The 12987-nt window shown below is 33.9% G+C and overlaps 1 long non-coding RNA gene across 1 annotated transcript in view; it reads right to left on the bottom strand.

Moving 5' to 3' along the window:
• Positions 1-3400: 3400 nt before the first annotated feature.
• LOC141491755 (uncharacterized) overlaps positions 3401-12987 on the bottom strand; it is a 45683-nt gene continuing 36096 nt past the window's right edge. The window contains exon 5 of the long non-coding RNA XR_012469751.1: positions 3401-3632. This is a non-coding gene — a long non-coding RNA (uncharacterized LOC141491755). The remainder of the gene's footprint in view (positions 3633-12987) is intronic.

Here is a 12987-nt window from a genome sequence, read left to right as displayed (position 1 = left end):
TTAATTCTATGAAATGCAAATCCATAACCTTGCTGCAATTTTAATTTTCAATGAATTTCCTAGAGTACTGGAGATTGAATAACTTGCCTTGGTTTACATATAATTATGTATCAGGAGCAGGACTTGAATTCATATCTTCTTGACTCCAAAAACTAACTCTCTTTCGATCATATTATGCTTCCTCAGAGATAGCTTTAGCTTTATAGATTAAATAGGTAGATTTTGATATGCATAATATATAGATCTATTTATCCAGTACAAAGGGAATGAAAGAATTCTAACTCCCATAAAGAAAGGTGTAAATAGAATCTTTTCTAATCAATCTTCTAAAGTAAAGTATGTGAATGTTTTTCTAGTCTACTGATTGATACATAATTCAAGTGTATTGACTTGTATATAATTAACAAACCTCTTTAATTAATCTACTGATTGGAAATGTCATCAATTTCATTCATGTTAATTTTTAATTCAAATATCATTATGAGTATTATGTTCAAGTAATTCATTTATTTAATCATAAAATTGACTCATGTTTTCAACATTAATAAATCATAAAATAGCTATTTTTTTCTTTTTAGAGAATGCTATAGATATCAGTGTGAAGTGATTTTTTTTAGTATTAAATTAAATGGTTCAAGGAATTTCTTCTGTCCTTTAAACTTTCTATTTGTATACACAGATGATTGGAGAAGATATATTGGCAGAAATTGAGGAAAGGTTTCTACACATTGGGGTAAATTCCTCCAGCAGTCCTTTTTTGAATGTTTATCATAAGCATTGAAATATGAAATGGCCAAGAATCCTGTAAAATTAAGGTTCTTTGGAAGGGAAAGGGGAAAGAATAAGTATTTATAAAAGATAAAGTGTAATTGAGCACTATATACTACATGCTTTATAGATATTTGATTTATAATAAGTATAGAGGAAAATAGAAATAGCAGTTATCCAGGATGGGCATATAGATGAGATATGGATATGAGATCTTGAGAAAGATATAAATATCTTCAGAGATTTCAGAAATCCTGAGTTCTAGTAAGGGCTCTACCAGGAACACGATGTGATTTCAGAAAATTATTTTTCTGGATCTCAGTTTCTTCATTTCTGAAAGGAATTCATTGGACTTTATCATCTTTAAGACCCCTTCCAGTTAATTATGTTCTGAATCTATCACCTTAAGAATTTTGCTTTTTGATAGCATTCCTGAATCTATGAATGAAAGTTCCTTAGCTTTTAGAAAAGTTACTTTATTCTTGAAGGCTCATCTTTATTTGCAGTTGGTTTCCTCAGATCTTGGCAAGGAAACACACTTCCTAAAATGCCTTCAATACTTCAATGACCATGAGATCTCATTATTACCTCTAACAATGTAGTTTACAATGTGTCCATACTTCCATAACTCTTATTCATATCTCCTATAAATATTCCACAGGGGATCCATCCAATACACTTCCTCTGATACTCTTGACATTGCTTAGATATCAACAGAACATGCATATTTTCTCTTGGTTATCTCTAGTTTTTGTTATATGAATGACTGGTGACATCCTTTATACTCTTCTCCTTTACAGTTCTATGTTTTTAATATTGTTTAAGCTATTCTTGATCACCATATACCTCTCCATTTTCATTAAGTAACCCATATTCATAACATATCAGTGGAGAATACATTTCATGATTTGCAGCTGTATAACATCACCAAAAAATTTATCATATGGGCTTTTATTTCAAAGAGAAACTTTGGTTCATTAATAGGCCATACAGATCATTTTCCTCTTTCCATTTCAACAGTTTTATGGATTGTCAATCTAATTCTGAATCATAGGACAATAAGGCATATTTAATCCACTTATTTTTCCTGGGTGAAAAACTTAAGTCAAACATTTTTCAGTGATTAAGTAAGGAGTCAGGATGATTTGCAGTATTCTAGAACTTGATATCATCAGTACAGAATCATGTGCAAACACTATCTCAATATTTAAGGCATTCTTTCTTCCATATGGGTTCTGTGTTAGACATCTACCATGAGAACAAAGATCTCATTTGTATAATATTGTTCCTATTATTCCTCTTTTGATGTAAATAAACAAAGTATCATCAAGAAATTTATCTATTTTGTTAACATTTTCAAGGTATCTTGTATGATAATACTTAAATGGGAGACACCTTGAAAGAAAAGAGTTACTAAACTAGCATTTTGTTCTACCACTGTGGTGTTCAATAATTTTTGTGCCACTGGACTCTTTGGAAGTTTGGTGAAGCATAAGGATAGACCTCAAAAATGTGTTTGCAATCAAATAGCCAGTATACATCAGAGGCAAATATTGAACCCAGGTCTTCTTAAATCTTAGACTAGTGCTTTGGCCTCTACATCAAGTTGTCTAGGTGTATATTGTGTATTGGACAACATATATATATATATATAATATATATATATATATATATATATATGTATATATGTATGTATGTATGCATGTATATATGTTTAATTTGCAAAAATCTAATTGTCATCTTCTTATAGCTTCACCAAAGATTTCCTCAATGAATATAGATTTTGAAGGGATGACAAAGTATGTTTATGTGACAATAATCATTGATATTTCTCATGCCTTTGTTTTTGGTAAAATAATATCTGATTTTTCTAAACATTTGGTTGTTTCTTCTCTTACAGACAGTTTAAAAATTGTCACCTCTAACACAGAGTTTCTCTTTATGTAGCACAACTGTTTTTTTCCATCATTTTTTATTATATTTATGCTTCTTTGGAAGTACATTGGGAATTTGGATGTTAAGGTCCTAAGATGATTGCTCCAATGCTACTAAAACAGTCCATATTTTGGCACAGTAGATTGACAGATAAACAAATATTTTCTATTTTTCTTTTCATTCTCTTCATGTTTCTTCCTTAAATGCTCTTGAGCTAATTGATTCTTTCACCAAGCTTTATATAAACATTTTTCCCTCCACTGTTTCTCTTTGTTTTATCCCACTAAGATAACAATCATCCTCCTTCCTCTCTTGAAAGATTTTTACAAATGAGGTTTATATTCTAGGTATATATTCCTTTTGTTGCTATTTTTCCTGGTCAGTGTTTTCTGGATGATGTCACTTCTAGATTCTTTTGATTTCCCAGATGTGGTCACTGTTTTATTTCATTTACATTTCCCTAGAAAATGACAATAGTCTGTTGATGTCTGATCCATTTTCCATTTTTGCCATTCATAACCTTCTTTGATTGGAGTTGCTGCAATTGTGTGCCAAGCCTTCTCCATTTTTAGTATTTCTTTGAATTTGGTACTTTTTAATCTTTTCCCTAGTGAATCAGTTCTTTAATTTAAGCAGGATCTCCTATGTCAGTCATTCCTTATTATAACATAAAGCAATTTCTTTTTTATTATTTGGTGCTTATTATGCACAGTAACTCAAATATTCTTCTTGAATAAGTACTCATTGTAGATAGAGTTGTCTTTTAGTCTACAAGTTTTGTCCTCTCATTTCTATTTCTGAAAAGTATTTTTGAATATATTTTTCACCATCATCTCCTATGTCCTTTTTGCATTGAAGTCACCAATGTGTTGGATCACTTTGAATGATCTTAACAAATTCTTCATAAAATTTCTCTACCTCTTTATCTTCTGCAGAAACATAAGTCAAAATAACATCTATTATGAATTTTTTTCACACATGATTGTCATAGAGATAGGAACTGGATCTATATGTGATTTCATTGTTACAAGGAATTCCTGGATAAAGAAACTCCTTAAAATGTATGTTGGTAACCTTCTCTACAACTTATAGTCTTTGAACATTGAGAGCTTAAATGACTTACCCAGAGTCAAAAATCCATTAATTGTCAGGCATATTTTGAACCAAGTTCTTCCTGGCTCTGAGGCTGCCTCCACTACTCCACACTGCTCTCTCTTATTGTTTTATCACAAACATCAAAAGATAAGATAACCAAATGCCCTATGAAATAATGTTTATCATTGTTTTTGGAGTTTGTGATAAAGTCATCTTTACCAATTTCTTGACTGGTCTCTTTAAAAAGCATTTAGGAGTCATCTTTCTATTTTGTTTCAACTTCTATTTATATTCTGGCTTAATTTGTGATGAGAATGTCAGCATTAATATGATTCAATTCCTCTAGGAGTATATGTAATCATAGTCTACTGAATGAAAATCACACATTTAAAGTACCAACAGCTAAATTAATGTTTATAGACAGTCTAAAGTGATTGTTAATGCCCTCTAGCCACTCTTTCTGACACTCTGCCACCAGCATAGGATTCAGGGCCATTTTGTATTTTTTCTTTTTTCATAAGTTGTTATAGCAACTAATAATTCATAACAAAGAATTCATCATTGAGTGGTCAGCCTACTAGAGCTTACATTCCATTGGCATAGGTTTTGAAAACCCAGAACCACAGTTCCACACCAAAAGAGTCTTTGGAATAGACATTTATAAAGATTTCATAAGAACAGCTACTGTAAAACCACTCAAATGACATTTACCAGAATTGAAAATTTGTAAATGGGTTCTGATTGCAATTTTTTTCAATCTATAGTGAGCCAGGATGAACAAATTCCTTAATTGCAAAGCATTGACCCATAGGAAATTAATTAACTCTTGAGTGCACTTAGGTTACTGATTAGTAATTATTTGCACACCTATACGATGTCCAGGCATCCTGACTTTCCATATATTCATTTAAGCATTTTATCTCAGAAAAAATGTTTTATCACTTGGTTTATCACAGGCCTTAGGTTGAATTCTATATTAAGAAACTAAAATAGTGCTTTATACATATTAGGTGTCAGTAATTATTTTTAATGAATTGACAATTTTTTTTTCAAGAGAAGAAAGCTTAGCCATAATATAGTCATTGCCCTTCATTGTCATAGCTATTTTGCAGGTGGCTGAACTGGAACAGGCACCTACCTTGAGGATAGAATCTATAACTTCTATCTCCAAGTGTGTTATAGTGAAAATACCAGATGTGAAGTCTAAGGATCTGAGTTTAAACACTGACCCTGCTATCTGTTTATCTCTACAGTCTTTATCATGTTTATTTACCTCTCTGGACCTTGATTTCCTTATAAGTAAAATTCAAGGATTTTCTAGATGAGCTCAAAAGATTTTTTGTACCTCAAGATATTTTATCCTAAATTAGAAGGGAGGTAGATAGAGAATTACCTCCTCTTTTCCTTCCTCTATCTTTTCATTGGCTTGAAATTCAGAAAATAAAGTTTACCCTTTAGCCAATTGTTACTCTGCGGACCCCATGAATTGTTTCAGGTCCAATTGTTTAAATCAAACAAAATGATGTGTTAACATCACTAAGATAATTCAGATTCTAGGAAAAGTAATTATTTTCAGGTTCATTGAATCATCAGTGTGAAAACTATTGGGTTCCTGACTCCTTTGCTCTCCTTAGCAATATCATAATTATCAATTGATATTCCATTACCTTCTATTCATTTTTCATGATGGTATTTCAATTGTTTACTATTCAGCTCGAGTCACACCAAAGAGGGTGACGATATGTAATGTGGTTGCCTTAAGCAGGTAGCTTTCTATTGTTAACAAGGTTGAACTCCTTTTTGATTCCTCTTTGATTCAAAGTTTCAACACTGCCCATTCACCCACATTCCTAGTAACCTTCAGAGGTATAGAACTGGAAATAAAGCAGATATAATTTTTTCCTCCAATATTTGAGTAGTTCTGAGGAACAGAACATGGAAAGAAAGAAATTAGATGATATAAGTAGAGCTGAAAGAGGTGAACCTAAGGACACATAGATCTTATATTTCTCTCCCTTCCCACATTTCTCTTTCTTCCCGGCAAGCTGAAAGGGTAATAGTTGGCAATAGCATAAATCTACTCTCCCTGGTTCTAAAAAAAGAACTTTGGTACCAGTTTTTCCTCATTCCTAGTATGTTCTCCCTCCTCACCTCCCACCTCTTGGAAAATCTGGTTTCCTCCAAGATATAACTCAAGTACCTTCTGCAAGAGATCTTTCCTAGTCTGCCCAGAGAATAGTGCCCTCTTCAACTTGAATCTGATTTTAATGTACCTGTATAGATCTTTCTATGGATCCTAGGCAATCCTTTCTCCATATCCTAACTGTACACATCTTTGTCTGTATCCTACAAGTTGCCTTCCTCATTAGAATTTTAAACTACTTGAGATCAAAGCTTAGCACAAGTAAATACTGATTGATCCAGTTCTGAAGGATGTTTGTGTACCTCTGCCTTTATAGTTGCTCTTAAAAATTATATATTTTTATTTATAATAGTTGTTTTTCATGATTTTTCATATTTGTACTAAGCTAAAAATTTCCCTGGAACTTCATAGCTTGCAAGTGCATATTAATCATCTCTTCATCTCTTCAGCACATTTTTTCTCCAGTGAAGTTCAGCCAGTGGGACACTTGGTGGCTTTTAGATCCCAAAAATGACTGACTGGGAAATGAAAGAAGAGAGATAAGTTGTACTCTTAAATCACGTTATTGATTAACTATGTTGTTTTCACTAGAGATACCCTAGTAAATTCAGAGAGAGAGAGAGAGAGAGAGAGAGAGAGAGAGAGAGAGAGAGAGAGAGAATATCTTCTCAAATAGCCACTTTATTTACCTTTAAGGTAAAAAGGCAGTTTCACTGATGTGGTCATTTCCTCAGTCAATTCATAGCACAACCACTCCAGATTTTAGCAAATAAATGTTCACAAGCAGTTCTTATAGGCATTTCTACTTCCTATTAGATCACATTGAGAACTTTCATGTCAAGGTCCAAATGCTGCTGATGAAGAAATGTTCTTTACAGCAATCTGAAGTAAATTTCAGCAGTTAACAACAGCCGGCCAATTTAGGTGGGTGCATCTTCAGAAGACAGTCCAATGATTCATCCTAAAGTCTGTTACAGCCATTCCATTGGTAAGACCTCTTAGAATATGTGCTCTGTTCAGTACAATCTTTAGAAACTTAGGGTCACCTCCATGCTATTATTGGAAAAAGTGTTTAGGGAAGACCTAGGGAAATCATGAAAGTAATAATAGCCAATTTCAAGGTAATAAAAGTCAAATCTAGTTTTGTGGGACATTTCCTATTCAAAGTGGTAAAAAAAATGATAGTTTTAGGTCTTGACCCATGATTATATGGAGTGGGACTTGAACCCTGATCTTTTGATTATGAAACCACCTCTCTCTTTATTCATTATCCTTTACTGTCCCTCGTCTAATTTTTTAGTATAGTGAAAATGTCACAGTTTTTCTGGACTTGAGGCATAAAAAGGAACTGGGAAAACACTTTTTCTGGACAAAGTTGATCTCATTCTGTCTGGCACATTGTTTTCATGATGATGATAGCTTCCTTTAACTTCACTGTGGAGACTATAGTTTATTTCTTTCAGCTCTAAATGTCTACTTATGACCATAAATGAGATTCTTGCTGAGGAGATGATGGCTTTTCCCCTCTCCCTAATGTCTGAGCTATGCTTTTGAAAAGCCTGGTGAGATCTTAGACAAGGCTAGGCAAGAGCAGAGACGCCTCATTGTCACTGCTGCTTAAAATAAATCCTGTTAATACATTTAAAGGACTGTGGGTTAAATATTTACCTTTTGAACCCTATCCTGAGGAAATAGTCTCTTGAAGCTTTGGGGTAATCTTTCCACAAATTGTCAAACTCAAAAACTCAGTTGCTTCTTAATGGAGATTTTTAACTGCACTATTGATTATAGTGCAGATAGGAACCATTCAGAGTCTTATCTTCATATGATTTAATTGACACCAAGAGGTATTTTAATTGAAATGTTAGACTTCCTCAGTAGAACTATCCCTTGGTTTTTTTGCAAGGCAATCTAGGTTTTATGCTTTTAATCGCCATCTGTTGTTCAATAAATGTCAAATTGCTCCTAATGGTCTCTCTAAGCATAGACTTGGGTTGTTGTTGTCGAGTTGTTTTTTTTTTATTTGCTTTTGTACTCTGTGTTCGTTATGGGCAAATGAGTTCTTCCCATATAAGACCCTCATTTCTCATGGTGACTCAGTTCAGTTAGAACGGAAAAGTGATTAGAAACAAAAAGACGGAGAAACGTTTTTTTTTTGTGGGTGTTTCTTTTTTAATTCTTCCAGGCAGCAGTGAGATTTAGAAAGTCTATAAAAATCTCAGCAGTACTGGTGATTTCAGTCCCACTCAAAGCATAAAAGGGAATAGAGACCTCCAGAAAGTCAGTAACAGTCATTTGGTTTTTCTGATCGTATTAGAAGCTGACAGATGAAAGAAAGCTAACCAACAAACCCACTGATACAGTCAGGTTCAAAGAGTGCTAGTGAGATCTTGACTTCAGGAGCTAAAAAGGATTGTCCTTTTTACCCACTGAGCATTTTGCTGGGGTAAGAGAGCAGCAATGAAGAAATCCATTACCCTCAGGACCCCAGGTGAATTCAGAACTGAATAGTCAAGAGCTAGAGGTGGGAGAAACAGTATATAATATTATATATATATATATATATATATGTAAAATGATTTTCATCTCTCCCTCCCTCCTCAGTGATGTCTCAGTACTTGGTTTTTATCACTGCTTTGCATTGTTTTAATTTATGAATACTATCAATTCCCCTACAAGAATGGAAGTTCTTTGTGGACAGAGACTCTATCATTCTTTATGCATAAAAGATGCTCAATGAATATTCCATTGAATCAAATTGAATTTCCAGTAGCAAGGGTGAAGCAAAAGAAATTGATTCTTGGGGAGCCATATTGTGACCACCCAAAAAGCTCCCTTTTTACTTCCTGACTCTGAACTTCATGAATGAAAGGTCACCTGCCAAGCTAAATCACTTGAATGGTATTGTTTTCCTGTAAAATGCTATAGGGTTTTTTTTTCCACAAGAACTATATTGTCTGTCACTAGGAAAAAAAGGAGATTTACCTTATAGATATTTATATGAGACAGGCAGCCAGATTTTCAACACACAAAAAAGGCATGTTTGATTGCTTGAATACAAGTCTGAAATATTCTTGAAGGTCTGGGAGAAGTATTTTCCAAGAGGTAATTAGAATTGGTTGAAATACAGTGCTATAAATGGTGGACTGGCACGGTTTTACAAGAAACAGATCATAACTCAACATCTTAATGACTTTTTCTTTGGAGAAGGTCAGCAAGGCTATTAACAAGGGAGGTGGGCTTGCAGAGTTGCCTGTCCCAGATGGTAACTGAACTTTGAGCAAAGTATCTCAGTGTTGTCCAGCCAGAATTCTGAATCTAATTATGTGAACTGGCTATGTTTTCTCATGAGCTAAGAGCTGAGAGGAGCTAAAATAGGTCTGCAAGTTCCTGGATGTCCTTTTGTAATAGATTCATAGAATCTCACTGCTAGAAGGATTTCTGAGACTACCTATATCTGATTGTGCATCCTCTCATCCCTTTTTCAATTTTCTTGACAGGTAATCACATAGCCTCTGTTTAAAGACCTGCAGTAATGGAGAACTCATTACCTACCAGGGCAGATTTTGGACAGCTCTAATTATGAGAACTTTTTTCCCTTTATATCCAGTCTAAATCTGCTTTTCGGCAGTTTCTACCCACTGCTCCCTTCTGCCCTCCAGGATTATATAACATAAGTCTGAGACCTCTTCTCAGACCTGTCAAGTCCTTCAAATATTTGAACATAGTAATTACATCACACCGACGTTTTTTTTCTTTTCCAAGTTAATTCCTCCCCCCTTTTCGTTCCCTCCAGCAATAGTAACCAAAAGCTTTAGGAAAATATATACTAATAAATTCATTTTTCTCCTAAGTCCTTTGTCCAAGGCAAACAAGAATGAATCCCCTTATTAATGTGTATATGCAAGAACTGATCTATTTGTAAAGATTAAAAACTGTGCCCAAATATAAAGAAAGGTCCAACTCTGGGTTTCTTCAAAACAAGTTATTGTTAGCATCTTTACTTTCCCCCTTAATGAGTTAATCAACAAATTTAAAAGTAACAAAATTAAACTTCAGGTGCTATCTAATTTCTTTCTATGTTCTCTTCTATCCCTTTCTCCAATATCCTCCAAGAACCCAGTGTCTTCAAACTTCTCTGACTGTTCAGTCTTATTCTGTACATAAATGTGCCCTTTCCCAAAATACTTTATGCTTCTCAATTATCTCTCAGTTCTTTCCACTCTAGTTCCATCAAAACTCCCATTTCTTGCTCTAAATAGCTATTGATTAGAAAAGTACAGATTAAAACAACTCTGACGTTCTATCTCACACCTATCAATTGGCTAATAAAACAAACAAGGAAAATGATGAATGTTGGAGGGATGTGGAAATGCTGGGAAACCAGTGCATTGTTGTGAACTGATCCAACCATTCTGAAGAGCAGTTTGGAACTATACCCAAAGGGCTATAAAAATGTGCATGCCCTTTGACACAGCAATACTACTACTACCACTACATCTGTACCCCACACAAGAAAGAATAGAAAAAGAAAAATAACCTATTTGTACAGAAATATTTATGTCAGCTCTTTTTGGTGGTGGGTTAAAAATTGGAAATCAGAGGGATGCCCATTAATCAGAGAATATCCAAAATTGCTGTGGTATATGATTGTAAGAGAATATTCTTTTTTTAAATTTATTTTTATTAAAGATATTATTTGAGTTTTACAATTCCCCCCATCTTACTTCCCTCCCTCCACCCCACCCCACTGAAAGCAATCTGTCAGTCTTTACTTTGTTTCCATGTTGTACATTGATCCAAACTAAACGTGATGAGAGAGAAATCATATCTTTAAGGAAGAGACAAAAAGTCTAAGAGATAACAAGATCAGACAATAGGATATCTGGTTTTCCCCCTTAAATTAAAGGGAATAGTCCTTGAACTTTGTTCAAACTCCCCGGCTCTTTATCTGGATACAGATGGCATCTCTCCTTTGCCAACAGCCCCAAATCCCTCCAGGCTTCCCTGAAATCCCATCCCTCCTGGTTTCTAATAGAACAATAGCGTTTCATGACATACATAAACCACAGTTTGCTAAGCCATTCCCCAGTTGAACAACATTTTATTTGATTTCCAATTCTTTGCCACTACAAACAGGGCTGCTATGAATATTTTCGTACAAGTGATGTTTTTACCCTTTTTCATCATCTCTTCAGGGTATAGACCCAGTAGTTGTATTGCTGGGTCAAAGGGTATGCTCATTTTTTGTTGCCCTTTGGGCAATAGTTCCAAATTAAGAGAATATTATTTTGTTATAAGAAATGACAAGCAAGATGATTTCAGGAAAATCTGGAAAGATTTACATACTGATGCAATGTGGAGTGAACAGAACCAGGAGAATATTGTACATGGTAACAGCAATATTGTTTGTCATCAAGAATTGAATGACTTGGCTATTCTCAGCAATAAAATGTCCCAAGACAATCCCAAAGGACTAATGATGAAACATACTATCTGCCTCCAGAGAAAGAACTGATATTGTTTGAATACATACTAAAGCATGCTGTTTTTCAAGTTCTTTCTTTCATTCATTTTCTTTTATTTACATCTTCTTGTACAGAATGACAAATATAGACAATATTTTTACATGATTGTATTTGTATAACCCACATCTGATTTAGTATCTCAAGGAGGAAGTAAGACAGAGAATTATAGAATTTGGAACTCAACATTTTAGAAAAGACTAATGTTAAAAAATTTAACATGCAATTTGGGGGAAATATAATATATTAAATCATAAAAACAAATTCCCATTTCTTCAATACATTTTTGTGGGTTAGGGATACAGTATGATTTTTAAAATGCATGCAGAGCAAGTGACTTCCTCCTCTAATCTTTAAGGGGGTAGGGTATGGGTGTTGTGTATGCTAAATGAAGACTTTCAGGTAAGACAACTTTTAAGGAGTAGAAAGGAATTAGGAAAATTCATTCTACCTCCACCCTCTTCTATAATTCCCTGCTGGAAATTATCCCTCCTCACATATGAGCTTCCTAACCTGTAATTCTAAGGCAATTTAGAAGCAGAAAGGATTTATGACTGCCCTGGTTATGACTAACCCTAATCCTCTCCTGCCTCCACAAATTACCAAATATGTACTTATTTGTTTATATATAGAAAAGAATGTCCTTGAAGGTTTGGACTTTTTAAAAGGAATCTTATCCCTATTATTTATTTTTATCACCTAGCATAGTGCCCTCCACATAGGAACTATCGCTTTAATTTTTTTTTAAGTTAAGGGGAGCCAGAATGGGCACAAATGTTGCTTTAACCTTCCTATTTCTTGTGTTCCTCCAAGCTCATTCTGTCAAATAGATGATTCTAGAGTAAGAAACTGAGGAAGCATACGCATATTTGACCCCATAGTCAAGCTCCTTTCTTCTCTCTCTAGTATCAGCTTCTTATCTCTAAGTGCAATTCCAAGGAGAACCAGATTTAAAGATGTTAAATAAACAAAATAAAATAAACAAACAGACTAGTATCTCTATTTAATTCAACAAACATCATTGAGCTTTTACCTTTTTGAAACTTACAATAAGAGGACATGACATATAGACTAGTGATGATAAAAAAAATAATCATCAGAAATATAGAGAAAAAGACAGAATTTTATGTTGAGAACAAGGTTGGGAGGGGGATCATTTGGGAGGAATAGTCATTACTGACTAGGAAAATCAGGAAGGTTTCATGAAAGTGATGGCATTTTAATTAAATTTCAAAGCAAAGATTCTTTTTGTGGGGTCCAGAAATTTGGAAGGGTGGGTGAGGTGCTTTAAAATGTACTTTTAAAATATTTATTTATGCATATTTAAATATATATATGGGTATATGTGTACATGTGTATATGTATGCATATATATACACTTAAAATTTCTCCCTATTACATATTAAAATATTTTCTTAATATTTCTTTTTTTTAAAGTTTTGAGTTCCAAATTCTATCTTTTCCTCCTTCCTCCCCTTCCTCAGGCAATTAGCAATCAAATATAGGATAGTTATATGCACT

The sequence above is a fragment of the Macrotis lagotis genome, chromosome 6, assembly GCF_037893015.1.
Source record: "Macrotis lagotis isolate mMagLag1 chromosome 6, bilby.v1.9.chrom.fasta, whole genome shotgun sequence".
Lineage (NCBI taxonomy): Eukaryota > Metazoa > Chordata > Mammalia > Peramelemorphia > Peramelidae > Macrotis > Macrotis lagotis.
The sequence above is the reverse complement of the archived record's forward strand: the minus strand, read 5'-3'. Positions and strand labels throughout refer to the sequence as shown.